This window comes from Odocoileus virginianus, chromosome 28, assembly GCF_023699985.2.
Source record: "Odocoileus virginianus isolate 20LAN1187 ecotype Illinois chromosome 28, Ovbor_1.2, whole genome shotgun sequence".
Classification (NCBI taxonomy): Eukaryota; Metazoa; Chordata; class Mammalia; order Artiodactyla; family Cervidae; genus Odocoileus; species Odocoileus virginianus.
Genome location: NC_069701.1, coordinates 24,345,627 through 24,361,032, shown reverse-complemented (window position 1 = coordinate 24,361,032; position 15,406 = coordinate 24,345,627).

Below are 15,406 nucleotides of genomic sequence, written 5' to 3'. Positions count from 1 at the left end.
CAGCCACGGTGCCGCTCTCCTGCCGGCGCGCCTGGGTACCGTGCGTGCCTCCGCGCGCCCTTCCTCCTTCCTTCTCTCTCCACCCCCCAGAGCCGGGGTCCCCTGGGAGCCGGGCGGGCAGAAAGCAGGTGCCACGCCGATCACCGCGTAATTAAGGGATTAATCCGCCTCTCTCCGCCCTCCCACCCCCATCCCGACGGCCACTAGCAGGGCCAGAGACTACAGTCGCCTAGCGCGCGAGTTGGAGTCCCCGCCCCGCGGCCTGCGCCCGGCTCCAGGCGTCCCGCGTCGGTTCTGGGCACCGCAGGAGAGTTTCTCTCCTTTCTCAAAGCATCCAAGATGAGGGATGAGACTCTCGGAGTCTGCCCCTCTGCCTGACTTCAACGGAGGAGACCCTTCTCTCTGTTCCCAACCCTTAGGAAACTGAGGCAACCCTAGATCGCTCCGCTAACTCTCCAAGTTGTGACTGCCACTTCCTCCCAAATCCCTGGGTTTTGCGGCGGGAGTGCGGGCGGCTGGGTGGTTTGGGGCGGGAGTTGGGGCTGGGTGGAGAGTAACTCCGCGGCGCGTCCACCGCTTTGCCCAGCAGTCGCTGCTTTGTAGCCTAGAGACCCCGAGATGAGGCTGTGCGTCTTGACCCCGGAATCCTTACCCCAGACCTCTTAATCTCGTGGTTCTTGCAGGATACTCCACCGGGATAAAACCGGAGGGGAAAGCCCAAGGAAACCCAGGAGCAGCTCACATCCATTTGCATGCTTTTGCATTGCTCTGTTCTGACTTATTTTATGCTCTGACTTAAGTTGTTTTACTTTTTGGAGGAGACTGAAGGGGAACTAGGGTGTCGGGGCTAAGACAGAGATCAATATTGTGTTTGTAAAGGCACGTGCAAGAGAAGAGATGGGGTTGATGGAGAACTCGCAGGAATCTGTTCAAACTTAATAACGATCCTCCTTGGTGGGAAGGGGGTCACAACAATTCCCACCCACCCCACACACACACCCACTTCCAGCATGCTTCTGACTTTCCTGGAGTTCTTAATACCTGAAGACTTCCAAGTCATACCTACCTACCTACATACACAGACACAGTTTCCTAGGCTGTAGGTGGTCTTGGGATGTCAGGGGAAGAGAGACCAGAGGCATTCTATTAGTTAATATCTGAGCTAAGGCCCTGCTGATGGTGGGGTTCCAGTTCAGTCAGAGGGCTCTGTGACGAGATCAGCTTTGGGGTGGCTGCTTTCCAAGTGGGAGGAGGCAGGGGAACAGGTCAAGATCATGAGGGGGGATGAGTACCACACAGAGGTAGACTCCAGACTAAGGTAAATCGAGTTGAGTATTTCAAGCAGACAGCTCTCAAGTGAACCAGAGACTTGGTCAACGGGTGAGAGCTTGTCCCAAAACACCTCCCTCAATCCTCAGGGCAAATGAACGAATGTTTGGGTGTCTTCCTATCGCAGCCCCCTGCCTCTCCCCCAGCTCTGCCCCAAGCAGAGGTACAGAGGTGGGGGATCGGGGAGAGAAGGACACCCCCCCATCCCCGCCACTCGCCACTCGGAGGCTGCACCCTGGGAACTGTTCTTTCAGCACCCCATCTGCCCTTGCTGGACTACGGATCTGGGGCCCCCCATATGACTTGAATCCGAGCCGACCTTGAGGTGGGGTAGGTGGGAGAGGGGCTGGTGACACATTCATTCTAAAGCACTGGATACTAAGAGACAGGATCCGGTCCTTGATCCAGGGCGAAGTTGCACTCAGATAAGGTAAGTGGTAAGGGATAGATTTTTCCATTGGAAATCAACCCCTTCAGGAATGACAAACCCAAATACAATGCTGTATTTGCCTATGAGAAGACTTCACACTCCGGACCTGTCTGCTGGTCTGTTCAGGAGAAATTGGACGACTTGCTCTGCTCTGATGCTTCAGGAGCCCTCTGCTCCCACTCCTGCGGACGCACCCAGGTCACCTGGGTTCCATCACACCAGAGGCTGAGCTGGGACAGGAATCCAGCTTCCTGGCCCCAGCCCTGCTCCAGGGTGGGGAGGGCTGCAGCAGACAGGAATCCACATCCCGCCATGTGGCTCCTGCCCCATCCTAATCCCCTGATTTGCTCCCGGTCGGCCTCTCAGCAAACACAGGGCCTGCCAGCGTCTGGGGGCTTGTCACCCTGTTAGCGGATTTGTTCCCGGAGACAGCGCAGTTAATTGGCCCTTTATGTGGGGATCAGGGCTATTTGCTCAGGGTTCCCTGAGCGGAGGCTGCGACTCAGCCCTTGGGCAGGGCTGCCCCCTAATGCCTGGCATCCTAGGTGTGGAGGCTGAACAAAGTGGGGCCACTCTCTTCCTTTCCCAGACTCTCCTGGCCCAAATCCCCCGGCCCTCTTCTACACCTCACCTCTTCTCCATACCCCTTTCTCTGTCTCCCAACTTTTTGTTCTTGTTCCTCTCTGCTCTTTTCTTCCTTGTACTTCTTTGTATCTCTAGAATATGCTCCCTTTGAATCAGCTCAACTGAATACCAAGAGGGTGCAGTACTCAGCTGGGATGTAGTGAAGAATAAATACCTCCCAACCACAGCCTAATTCCCAGCCCCTCCAGGCAGGGTCCCTAGAGCGCTAGACGTAGTGGAGGGTGGGGCAGAGGGTGGGCAGAAAAAGCCCAGCCTCCGTTTCTTAAGGTCTGATGGACAGCCTTGACAGTAGCCCTGTACCATTTTTTCCCTTTTCTTCTTTTTTGGCCACCCTTCATGGTACATGGGATCATAGTTCCCTGACCATCCGATCGAACCTTGGCCCCTGCAGTGGGAGCTCAGAGCCTTAACCACTTGGCCACCAGCCATGTCTCTGCCCTGTGCCTTTTCAGCTGTTCCCACAGGCAGTTCTGGAAGGAGTTGGCCTCGTCTCTGTCTCCTCACTTCCTGTGCCCCACCACCTTGCCCCACACACGACCAATACAATTCTGGTTTCTACCTCTTAGAGAGAGTAGGTAACTCACTGCATCTGTCTCTGTTTCCTAACCTATAGCACATGGGCACTGGGACAGCATCTAAAGCACTCCAAAAGTTGGTAAAAAGAAGAGAGAGGGGCAAGAAGCAGGGATTGTGGGGAGAGCAGAGACTATGGAGAGAGAGGGTAAGTTTCCTCTGATGGGTTATGGCATCTGGTGGGAAGAAATGCGTGTCTGGGGCAGGGGTGCATGGCCATGGCCGTGGGTGTCTATGGAGAGAACAGCTACCCCAGGCCAACCTCCTTGGCCTCATGCCATCACATGAGGCCAGAGAATGTAGCTGGGGGTTTTCAGTGACTGAGCTGGGGGCTGCATGGGAAGCTTCTTGGAGGTTCAAAGCCTGAATGCCAGCTGGTCGTGGATGAGCTGCTGGCATGTAATTGTCCTCAGAGTGCCCTCCTCTCTCACACTGATTGCTGCCCCTGCCTCCCTCTCCCCAGTACACACCCACGCGCACACATACACACACACACGCCCAGTCCATTTACATCCCCCCAGAGCCTGTAGCCCCCCATCACTCTCTCTGCCTGGATCCCTTCCCGGGGCACTGATACACATTGAGCATATGTGTGTGTTTTGGTTGGGGAAGGGGGGACAAGGATCGAACATCTGTCCCCCACCCCTACCAGGCTATGCCTGTGAATGGCCCAGCAGGCTTTCTGGCTTCAGAGCAGTGATGCCAGGGGGCAGTGACCCAGCCAGCAGGGGCCAGAGGGCCAAACAGGAGGGGGGATCAGAGAGCAAAGAACAGGCTCCCGGCTGGAAAGCAGACAGCAGGAGCCTTTCCCCACCAGGAGCTAGGGTCTGTTGGCTCAGCCCCTGGAGCTGCTGAAATAAAAGGCCAGGGCCCCTTGTCCAAGAGCGCCCCCGCCCCCCACCCCCAGGGTTCCAGTGGAGGAGCCTGAAGGGAGTTTACTGTGCAACGCATACCACCAGGTCTGGAAATCTGGAGGCAACTGGGTAGAAATGTCCACATCCCAGTGCAGGTGGAACAAAGGCTCGGGAGAACAAGAGCTTCCCTGGTTCCTGTTATTAAACTTGGTACAGAGCAAGCACTCCATAAATATTTGTTTAGTGACTAAATCCAATAAACAAATATTTGTTTAGTAATTCCTCATAACAACTGCCCCCTCAGAGCCCACTAACCTGCTCTCTCTGCCTCCCATTCATTCTCATTCTCCTTCTCTCCCCTCACCCTTTCTCTCTCTCATTTTCCTAGGGCTGGTATAACAGGAAACCACAAACTGGGTGCACTCGTAACAGTGAAAGTCGTGTTCACCTCTTTGCGACCCCATGGACTATAGCCCGCCAGGATTCTCTGTCCATGGGATTCTCCAGGCCAGAAAACTGGAGTGGGTTGCCATCCCCTTCTCCAGGGGACCTTCCTGACCTAGGGATTGAACCTGGGTCTCCTGCATTGCAGGCAGATTTTTTACCAGATGTCTGAGCCACCTAGGAAGCCCCAGGTAGACTACAGCAACACAAATTTATTCTCTTTCCCAGGCTGCAAGTCTGAGCTCAAGGGCTGTGCTCTTTCTGAAAGCTCTTAGGAAGATTTCTTTCTTGTCTTTTCCAGCTCTGATAGTTGCAGGTAGTCGTTGGCATTCTTCAGCTTGCTTATGCATCACTCCAACCTCTTCCTTTTTCTTCACATGGCATTCTGCCCTGTGTGTGTATGTCTAAGGACACCAGTTACTGGATTAGAGCCCAGCCCAATCCACTGTGACCTCTTCTTAGCCACTGCGAAGTCCTATTTCCAAATAACGTCACGTTCTGAAATTTAACCTAATACACCTTCTTTTGCTGTTTTTCTTCCAATAGTAACCCACTCCAGTATTCTTGCCTGGGAAATAACACAGACAGAGAAGCATGGCAGGTTACAGTCCATGGGGTCACAAAGAGTCAGACTCAACCGAGCAACTAACACTTTCACTTTCGCCACTCTATTATTCCTGATACTCTCCCAGGGACCCTATTTTGCTAGTTTAAAATATCAGTTCAGTCGCTCAGTTGTGTCCAAGTCTTTGCAACCCCAGGGACTGCAGCACATCAGCCTTCCCTGTCCATCACCAACTCCCGGAGCTTGCTCAAACTCTTGTCCATAGAGTCAGTGATGCCATCCAACCATCTCATCCTCTGTCATCCCTTTCTCCTCCCGCCTTCAATCTTTGCCAGCATCAGGGTCTTTTCAAATGAGTCAGCTCTTCACATCAGGTGGCCAAAGTATTGGAGTTTCAACTTCAGCATCAGTCCTTCCAATGAATATTCAGGACTGATTTCCTTTAGGATGGACTGATTGGATCTCCTTGCAGTCCAAGGGACTCTCAAGAGCCCTTCTCCAACACCATAGTTCAAAAGCATCAATTCTTCAGCACTCAGCTTTCTTTATAGTCCAACTCTCACAACCATACAGGACTACTGGAAAAACCATAGCTTTGACTAAACGGACCTTTGTCGGCAATGTAATGTCTTTGCTTCTTAATATGCTGTCTAGGTTAGTCATAGCTTTTCTTTCAAGCAGCAAGCGTCTTTTAATTTCACGGCTGCAGTCACCATCTGCAGTGATTTTGAGCCCCCTAAAATAAAGTCTCTCACTGTTTCCATTGTTTCCCCATCTATTTGCCATGAAGTGATGGGACCAGATGCCATGATCTTAGTTTTCTGAATGTTGAGTTTTAAGCCAACTTTTTCACTCTCCTCTTTCATTTTCATCAAGAAACTCTTTAGTTCTTGCTTTCTTCCATAAGGGTGGAGTCATCTGCCTCAGTCAATATCTGAGGTTATTGATATTTCTCTCGGCAATCTTGATTCCAGCTTGTGCTTCATCCAGCCTGGCATTTCGCATGATGTACTCTGCATGTAAGTTAAATAGCAGGGTGACAATATAAAGCCTTGACATACTCCTTTCTCAATTTGGAACCAGTCTGTTGTTCCATGTCCAGTTCTAACTGTTGCTTCTTGACCTGCATACAGATTTCTCAGGAGGCAGGTAAGGTGGTCTGGTATTCCCATCTCTTGAAGAATTTTCCACAGTTTGTTGTGGTCCACACAGTCAAAGGCTTTGGCGTAGTCAATAAAGCAGAAGTAGATATTTTTCTGGAACTCTCTTACTTTTTTGATGATCCAACAGATGTTGGCAGTTTGATCTCTGGTTCCTCTGGCTTTTCTAAATCCAGCTTGAACATCTGGAAGTTCACGGTTCACATACTGTTGAAGACTGGCTTGGAGAATTTTGAGCATTACTTTGCTAGCGTGTGAGATGATGAGTGCAATTGTGCAGTAGTTCAAACATTCTTTGGCATTGCCTTTCTTTGGGATTGGAAAGAAAACTGACCTTTTCCAGTCCTGTGGCCAATGCTGAGTTTTCCAAATTTGCTGACATATTGAGTGCAGCACTTTCACAGCATCATCTATTAGGATTTGAAATAGCTCAACTGGAATTCCATCACCTCCACTAGCTTTGTTCATAGTGATGTTTCCTAAGGCCCACTTGACTTCGCATTCCAGGATGTCTGGCTCTAGGTGAGTGATCACACCATCATGGTTATCTGGGTCATGAAGATCTTTTTTGTATAGTTCTGTTTATTCTTGCCACCTCTTCTTAATAGCTTCTGCTTCTGTTAGGTCCATACCATTTCTGTCCTTTATTGTGCCCATCTTTGCGTGAAATGTTCCCTTGGTATCTCTAATTTTCTTGAAGAGATGTCTAGTCTTTCCCCTATTTTCCCCTGTTTTCCTCTATTTCTTTGCACTGATCACTGAGGAAGGCTTTCTTATCTTTCCTTGCTATTCTTTGGAACTCTGAATTCAAATGGGTATATGTGGCCTTTTCTCCTTTGCCTTTAGCTTCTCTTCTTTTCTCAGCTATTTGTAAGACCTCCTCAGACAACCATTTTGCCTCTTTGCATTTCTTTTTCTTGGGGATGGCCTTGATCACTGCCTCCTATACAATGTCAGGAACCTCTGTCCATAGTTCTTCAGGCACTCTGTCTATCAGATCGAATCCCTTGAATCTATTTGTCACTTCCACTCTATAATCATAAGGGATTTGAATATAGTTTAAAATATTGTTTTATTATTGTAGGCATAATACATGCTCATGGGGCTTCCCAGGTGGCGCAGTGGTAAAGAGTCTGCTTGCCAATGCAGGAGATGCAAGAGATGTGAGTTCAACCCTTGGGTCAGGAGGTTCCCCTGGAGAAGAAAATGGCAACCCACTCCAGTATTCTTGTCTGGAGAATCCAATGGACAGAGGAGCCTAGCAGGGTACAGTCCATGGAGCCACAGAGTCGGACACAACTGAGCGACTGAGCGTACACACACACACATATACACACACACACATACACACACGCGTGTGTACACACACACACACACACAATACATGCTCATGCAAAAATATTCAAGCAGAATAAAAGAGTATAAGGTGAACAAAGTGCTCACACCATTCTTATCCTTCTTAAGCCTGGGATAACCACAGATGGCTTCTTGTGTATCCTTCCAGATTTTATTTTACTTTTTAAATATTTATTTCTTTGGCTGTACTGGGTCTTAGATGTGGAACACTGAATCTCCAATTTTCCTTGCCTCGGGCGGGATCTTTAGCTGCAGCATGCAAACTCTTAATTGTGGCATGTGGGATCTAGTTCCCTGACCAGGGATTGAACCTAGGCCCCTAGGCATTGAGAATGCAGAGTCTTAGTCACTGGAACATCAGGGAAGTCCCCAGATTTAAAAAAGCTTATATATACATACATATATATATATATGTATATATATATATATATATATATATATATATATATATATTCTTAAAACACCAATATGATCATATTATTTGTTCTGTTTTGCAGCCTTTTATTTTTAGCTTACCAATATATTTAGGGTATCCTTTCACATCAGTATATATATATAGTCTCCATCTTTTTTACTTGAATGACTGCCTCATATTGGTCATTGCATAAATTTATCACACGCTTGTAATCAGATCCCTATTTATGGAAATTTGGGTTGCTTCTCAATTTTTCGTATAAGCAATGCTACAAATATATATATATATATATATATTTATATATATATATGCACATATGTGTACCTGTAAGCTAAATTCTTAGAAGTGGAAGTATAGAGGTGACTAACAGTTAACAACAGCTAATGTTTACTGAGTGGTTCTCTTCATTCATCTGTCTAGCAGATGTTCTTGCATGCATGGTAAGTTGCTTCCATTGTGTCTGACTCTGTGCAACCCTACGGACTGTAGCCCACCAGGCTCCTCTGTCTTTGGGATTCTCCAGGCAAGAATACTGGAGTGGGTTGCCATGCCCTCCTCCAGGGAATCTTTCCGACCCAAGGATGGAACCCAAGTAACCTGCTTGGCAGGCATATTCTTTACTGCTGAGTCACCTGGGAAGCCGCCTTTCTAACCTCCTTATATCCCCCCTCGTAAGTCCTGATCCTGAGCATGCTCGGCCAGTGAGACTCTGAGCTACTTCACCAGCTCTGTACCTCCTGCCCATCTCCACGGCCACTGCCTGAGTCTAGGTTCTCACCATCTTTCACTCTGACTACTGCGAAGTAACTGCGTTTAGTCTCCTACTGGGAATCCATCACCTACACTGCTGCTTTGGGGAGTTGTCATATATTTGTTCAACCTCCATTTAGTAAGCAACTGCCAAGTGCCAGATACTGAGCTATGTGCTTATCTCTGATGTTTAAATCTGATCATGTCAGTCGTCTACTTAAAAATTATAATCCCTAGAGGAAGTGGCAACAAGCGTTGCCATAGTTCAGATAATGTCTGCTGTGTCCTGGTCTTCTCTGTTACCCATCCCCACACTCTATCCCTCTGGCCATCTGCATCCCACCACCAAGCAGCCTTTTTCCTTTCATGTTTCCTTTCATGAACGTCCCCTTCGAGAGCTGGAGCTACATCTTACTCATCCTTGAACCCTGGGTGCCTAACATAATGTGTAGCATGGCATTTATTGTGAACTTAAAATTGCCAGGTCTGTTCTAGATGCTTTTTTCATATAATTCTCCTATTAACTCAATAAATAGGTGCTGTCGTTACCCTCATTTTACAGACAGGGAGACGTAGGCACTGATTCAGTTGAGTAACTTGCCTGGAGTTACTTAGGTGGCTACTAAATGGAGGATCCAGAATTTAAACTCAGGCTGTTCCTACACCTGTGTGATTGGTACACCACCTCTCTGTGAAAGACCCGCATCTGAGGATAGCAAAGGAAGACTCCCCTGCTCCCCACCCCCACATGCTTATGTATAATTCATAATTCTAGTAACAGAATGACCTCTACAATCACAGTGCTGAGTATAATCCACTAAGACCTCCAGATCTTTTTCTACCGTTCTGTTTTTAGTTCTGAAATCCCTTAGTCCCTGATACCTATCAGCCTTAAACGTGCTGTTCTTTGTGTTCATGCATTTCTATAATTCCTGGAACTTTTGCAGTTTCAGGGAAATCAGAAATAGACTATGTTCTTTATCACTATCTGTCTTAATTTCCCAGTCTCAACCTTTCTCTTGTCTCTGTCTCTCTGCCTCTCCCTCTCCCGCTGTCCCTCTGTGTGTGTGTGTGTGTGTCTACATGAGCATAAAATGCACAAAGAAAGAGACCAATTAAGATCTTCATATCCTCTGCCTCTAAGAGAGGGTGTCTCATTTTTCAATTAAAGAGGACTATTCCCTGGCCTCTAATGATTTACATTCAGAGGGAAATGCTTTTGCATTAAATACATGAGAAGGCTTTCCACTTTACATCACTGGGTCTTTAGTCTCTGTGTTCCTTGGGTTGCTACCTGTGTTCATAGATTTCTTCCAATTCATTGTGAGTAACAGACTGATTTCCAGAGTCTTCAGGGGTCCCTCTGCCTTGGACCCCTACCTGCCACTGCTCTCCATTGATTTTTGGTTTCCTACGCCAGAAGAGCCTCTGTTTCACCGACATATCCTTGGAATGAAGATGACTACGAGATCTCTCTCGGCTTCCATGGAAAAGTCATTGTGATCTCATTCCCCGTTTATAAATGCAGAGAAGTCACTATTCCGACAAGTCAGAGGACTCTAGTCTTCCTTTTCTATGTCCTCCTCCTTTACCATGGCTTTTCTTCCGTATCTCTCTCTCCTTCCATCTTCCCTACCCCCATCCTGCTGCCTGTTTATTTTTAAAGCCTTACCTCCTAGTCCTGATTGCAAGGCTTATAAATATTCAACATTTCCTAGAAGCAGTCCCTGACTGATATTTCACTGCTCAGTGTTGTTAACCCATCCAATCAGAAATGGAGCTAGACTTTCCTCAGGGTCGCTTCCCTCCACCCCCTTGAGCCTGCCCTGCCAGCATGGGGGCCTTATTTTCCTCTCCAAGGTCTTCATCATAAAGGGACGACCCACTGTGACTTTGGAGCCCTTTATGGATTCCAACCTTGACAGGCGCTGAGACCCCCATCTCTAAATGTGAGAATTTCCAAATAGTCCCTCACAGACAGTTCACTTATTCCAGAGCAATAACCCTTGCATTTAAGGAGGAGAAGGAAAAATAGGTCTGGAGTTATAATCCAGGTAGAAAACTGTAAGCAAGCCCTGAGCCTGGTGCGCAGAAGACATTCAGTAAACATTTTAGTTGTGTTGAGTGATTTCTATGCATATTAAAAAAATGGGGAAAAAACTAAACCAAACCATAAGCAATGGTTGGTTGGGAGCGAGGGAACATATGCAAATTTTCATCTTTCTTTCATTTAAAAATATTTTCTTAATAATGGAAAATATGAAATTGTCATTTTTAAAGTTATTTTTAAAATAATTTTATTTATTTACTTATTTTTATTTTTGGCTGTACCAAGTCTTCCTTGCTGCACAGGCTTTTCTCTAGTTAACTGCAAGTGGGAGCTACTCTCTCATTGTGGTGCTCCGGCTTCTCATTGCGGTAGCTTCTCTAGTTGCAGCGCATGGGCTATAGTAGCTGCAACATGTGGGCTTGGTAGTTTGGGCTTGCTGGCTTAGTTGCTCTGAAGCATGTGGGATCTTCCCAGATCAGGGATTGAACTCGTGTCTCCTGCATTGGCAGGCAGATTCTTTACCACTGAGCCATCAGGGCAGCCCTGAAATTGTCTTTTTTTTAATCTTTATTTTTTGGTCACACCCATGCAGCGTGTGGGATCTTAGTTCCCTGACTGGGGATCGAACCTGCGGCCCTGCCTTAGGAGTATGGAGTCTTAACCACTGCAACCACCAGAGAAGTCCCATAAAATGGTCATTTTAAAGGGTTTAGTGCCCAAACCCAGGCAGCAGCCAATCTCTTCTTACCTGCACTGGTTTGCAGAAAGGCTCAGCAAACCCACAGCTCTTTCTATTGGAGGGAAGAGAGATGTGGGAACAGAAAGCAAGTGCAGGGACTCAGAGAATGGTAGGTCCCTTTGCAAAGATCCTCCCTAAACTTTTCTGCTCATCCAGGCTTGGCTTGAATCCTTCCAGCAACAGGGAGCTCAAAACCTGATGGGAGGGGTTTCCCTGGTGGTCCAGTGGTTAAGAATCTGCCTTGTAATGCAGGGGACACGGGTTCGATTCCTGGCCTGGGAAGATCTCAAATGCAGCAGAGCAGCTGCGGCTATGAGCCGCACATGAGCCTGCGCTCTGAAGCCTGCGAGCCACAACTGCCGAGCCCGTGCACCACAGCTCCTGAAGCCGGCACGCCTGGAGCCTGTGCTCTGCTATGGGAGAAGCCACTGCAGGGAGACGCCCATGTACCGCAGCTAGAGAAAGCCTGCGAGCAGCAGTGAAGACCCAGCACAGCTCAAAATAAATACATAAAATATTTTAAAAAACCAAAACACCTGATGGGATACCTAGGCCAAGACAGATGGCTCCAACAGAGAGAAGGGCTCTGGTCTGTAGACGCCTGCCTCATCTTTGGCGCTGTGTTCTAGCTCAGCCTCTAGCTAAAGAATTGGTTGGGAAGTGGGTAGGAAGAGAAGTGAAGTGAGGTGAAATTCGTTCAGTCGTGTCCAACTCTTTGCGACCTCACGGACTATACAGTCTCTGGAATTCTCCAGGCCAGAATACTGGAGTGGGTAGCCTTTCCCTTCTCCAGGGGGTCTTCCCGACCCAGGGATCGAACCCAGGTCTCCCACATTGCAGGCGGATTCTTCACGAGCTGAGCCACAAGGGAAGCCCAGGGTAGGAAGAGAAGTAGAGCTGAAAAACAGAGATTTAAGGAATTAAGGAAAAGAAAATAGCTCAGTGAGATTCCAACATTGGCTGAGTTAAGCTCATCTTTCAACGCTGTCTTGACCTGTCTTTGCCCAAGACCCACACGGGGACTTAGGCTGGCAGGGGTTGGGGATGGGCTGGGTAGTAATGACTTGTGCCAGCATCCAAAGAAACAGCTTTTCAGCACAGCTTAGAGGGAGACGGAAGCAGGGAATATTCCACAGGGCTATTTCAGAAGGCCAGGGCAGCTGTCAGAGGAAGCTGCAAAAGTGCGTGTGTGTGTGTGTGTGTGTGTGTGAGGGGGAGGGTCGGTGTGGGGACAGGGCTCATGTGTTTGGGGCTCTATTAACTAACTCCCTCCCATCCATCACAGCCCCCCTCCCAGGCCGCTGCAGCCCTGGCAGCTGGGCTACCCCGGGGAGGCTGGGCTGAGGGTCCCTAAAGGGAGCCAGGCTTCAGGCAGAGCAGCGGAGACACATGTGTGCCTGGTCGGGTTGCGGCTGGCGCCTCATTGAGAAGGGGGCTCTCCAAGCTGGGCTTCATTAGGGCAGTGGCACTAATAGGGGAGGGGGTGCAGGGGGCTGGGCTGACAGCCAATTACTTGCTCGTCTGCATTATGGATTAACCCATCTGGGTCTGGGAGATTGGCTCTGAAAGGGGCACAAAGGGGGGGGCGTGACCACAATCACACACCGAATTATCCAGTCTGAGCGCAATTGTCCACCAACAAACGGGGCCTCAGGATGGGTGACCCCCTTGGGTTCTCTCCGTCCCCCACCCCTCTCCCCACAGGAAGAGTCGGAGATAAACTGCCGGCTGGTTAAAAGGCCGGATCTGGCATGAGGAGGAACAAGGATGCCCCTCCCGAGAAGGAGGGGATTTAGAGGAGACAGGCCAGGTTTGAGATGAAGCCAGAGAAGTCAAAAGCCAAACAAAAGTTCTCCCAACAGACTTGATAACTTCAGTCCTCTAGTTCAGAGACAAAGGATGACGTAAGGAACTTGCCCATCTGAAATACCGGACAGAATCAGAGAGCAGAGGGCCTTAGCCAAGTCTAGGGGAAAAGACAGAAGGACTCTCAGAGTTGGGGGTCTCCATCTCACCCATCACCCTTTCTGAGGCTAATTGATTCCAGACATGAAAAAGGGGCTCTCAGATGGGGTCTTGGAGGACCCCTGCCCTGCTCTGGCATCTCTGATGCTCTCCCAGTGGGAGTGCCCTGCACCCTCCCCCACACCTTCTCTAGGAATAAGCCCACCACGCAGGGTGATGGAGGGAAAGATGGGAGGGGGCGGCAGGCAGGGGGGCTCTCTACTCTGGCTAATCCCCTCATTACCATCTCATAATCAGAACCACGCTTTCAATGTAAATGGGGATGTTAAATATTGGTTTCTCTAGACACAAGCTCCTTTGGAAAAAATTACTGATGCTCCTTCTTTTGCCAGCGCTGGCTGGCTCCCACAGTGAGGGGGGTGGTGGTGGCAGCGAGTACTAGTGAGGGCTGGGGGCTTCCGAGTCTGGTTGGTGGGGAAGGTGAAGGTGAATGATGAACAGGGGTGGAATGATTTGGTTTTGGTTGATCTGGGCAGCCTCCATTTTCCTGATTTGGCAGAAGAAACTCACCAGGAGGAAACTGGCTCATTTTGAATTCATCAAGACTTTGTCAGGGCTGATTGGCTTCTGGTCTCCAATCACTCTAGACTGGAGATCAATACGGAGTTGTAGACCCCAAAGTCAGATTACTGGGGGAACAGAGGTGTAGTCAGTGGGCAGTTTAGGCACCTTGCCCTTCGCCCATTGCTAAAAACACCTGGCACACCCCTGGACAGTGACCTAGACTCCCCTTCCAGCCATTTCTAGACACAAAGCACAACGTAAGGTGACAATGACTTTTCACATGCAAAGGTTCATGCTTGTCCCTTTTCAAGCAGTCCTGTGAAACAGCTATGGCTGTCATCATCCCAGCTGGCAGATGGAGCTCGGGGTCATCAAGTGACTCACCGAGGCCCACGTGGCTGCTCAAGGGCAGATTCATACTGGAACATGCTTCGTCCAGGTCCAAACTCAGCCCCATCCCCTTGTGCCATGCCCTAGCCTTTAAAACCAAGACAACTATTCCTGTGCCATTTGTGGGGACACGGAGAGCATCTGGTGTGTCTGCAGTCTAACCATAGAAGTGTGAGCATTGAGAGGTGGGAATGGGGGCTCTGGGCTTCCCCGGTGGCTCAGTGATAATTTGTCTGCCCGTGCAGGAGACGCAGGAGACGGGGGTTCGATCCCTGGGTCAAGAAGACCCCCTGGAGAAGGAAATGGCAACCCACTCCAGTATTCACCCACCTGGAGAATTCCATGGACAGAGGAGCCTGGTGGGCTCTTTGCAGAGTCAAACACGACTGAGGGATTGAGCGCGCACGCAGTCGTGGGGCTCTGCCAGTGCAGTTAGGACACAATGCTGCAGGCTGTTGGCAAGGCCATTCACCCCCTGTTCTCTCTCTCTGGTCAGGCGCCCCACCCCTCATGGACCTGTCCCTCTCCTGGGTCCAAAACCGAGTGTGAAAGGAATAATGACGACAACAACAGGGGCTCCTTCTCCCATTTGCTTAGCATCTTACAGTTCGCAGATCTTTCCCACGCGTTATGTGGTTAGACCCTCACAACCGCCTTCAAACTAGCACCAGTGCTTGATGCTAAGGACCTGGGCTCCATAATCACATGGTAGGTTCACTGCCCAGCAGCACTTAGTAGCTGGGTGGCCTTGGGCAAGTCACCTCAGGTTTCCCGCCCCCATGTCCTTCTCTATGGAATAAGAAGAAAAGACCTGCCTCCTAGAGTCTGGGGGAGCAATAAAGAGAACACATGCCATGCGTTTCACCACCTGCTTCCCTGAGCTGCTAACTGGTTTCTTCCCACCTAAAGCAGCAGGAATGCGCCTTCAGCTACTTCTTCCTCTTTCACGACCATGTTCCTATTCCACACATTTCTCTTCCCCAAAGTAGCATCTTTCTGCCTTCTTATTATAAAGCTATATTGGAAGGAAACAGACTCACAGACATAGAGAAGAGACTTGAGGTTGCCAAGGGGGAGGAGATCTGGGGGGGCGGGGGGGGGGTAGGTTCAGATTGGGAGTTTGGGATTAGCAGATGCAAACTATTGCACATAGGATGGATAAACACTATATTCAGTA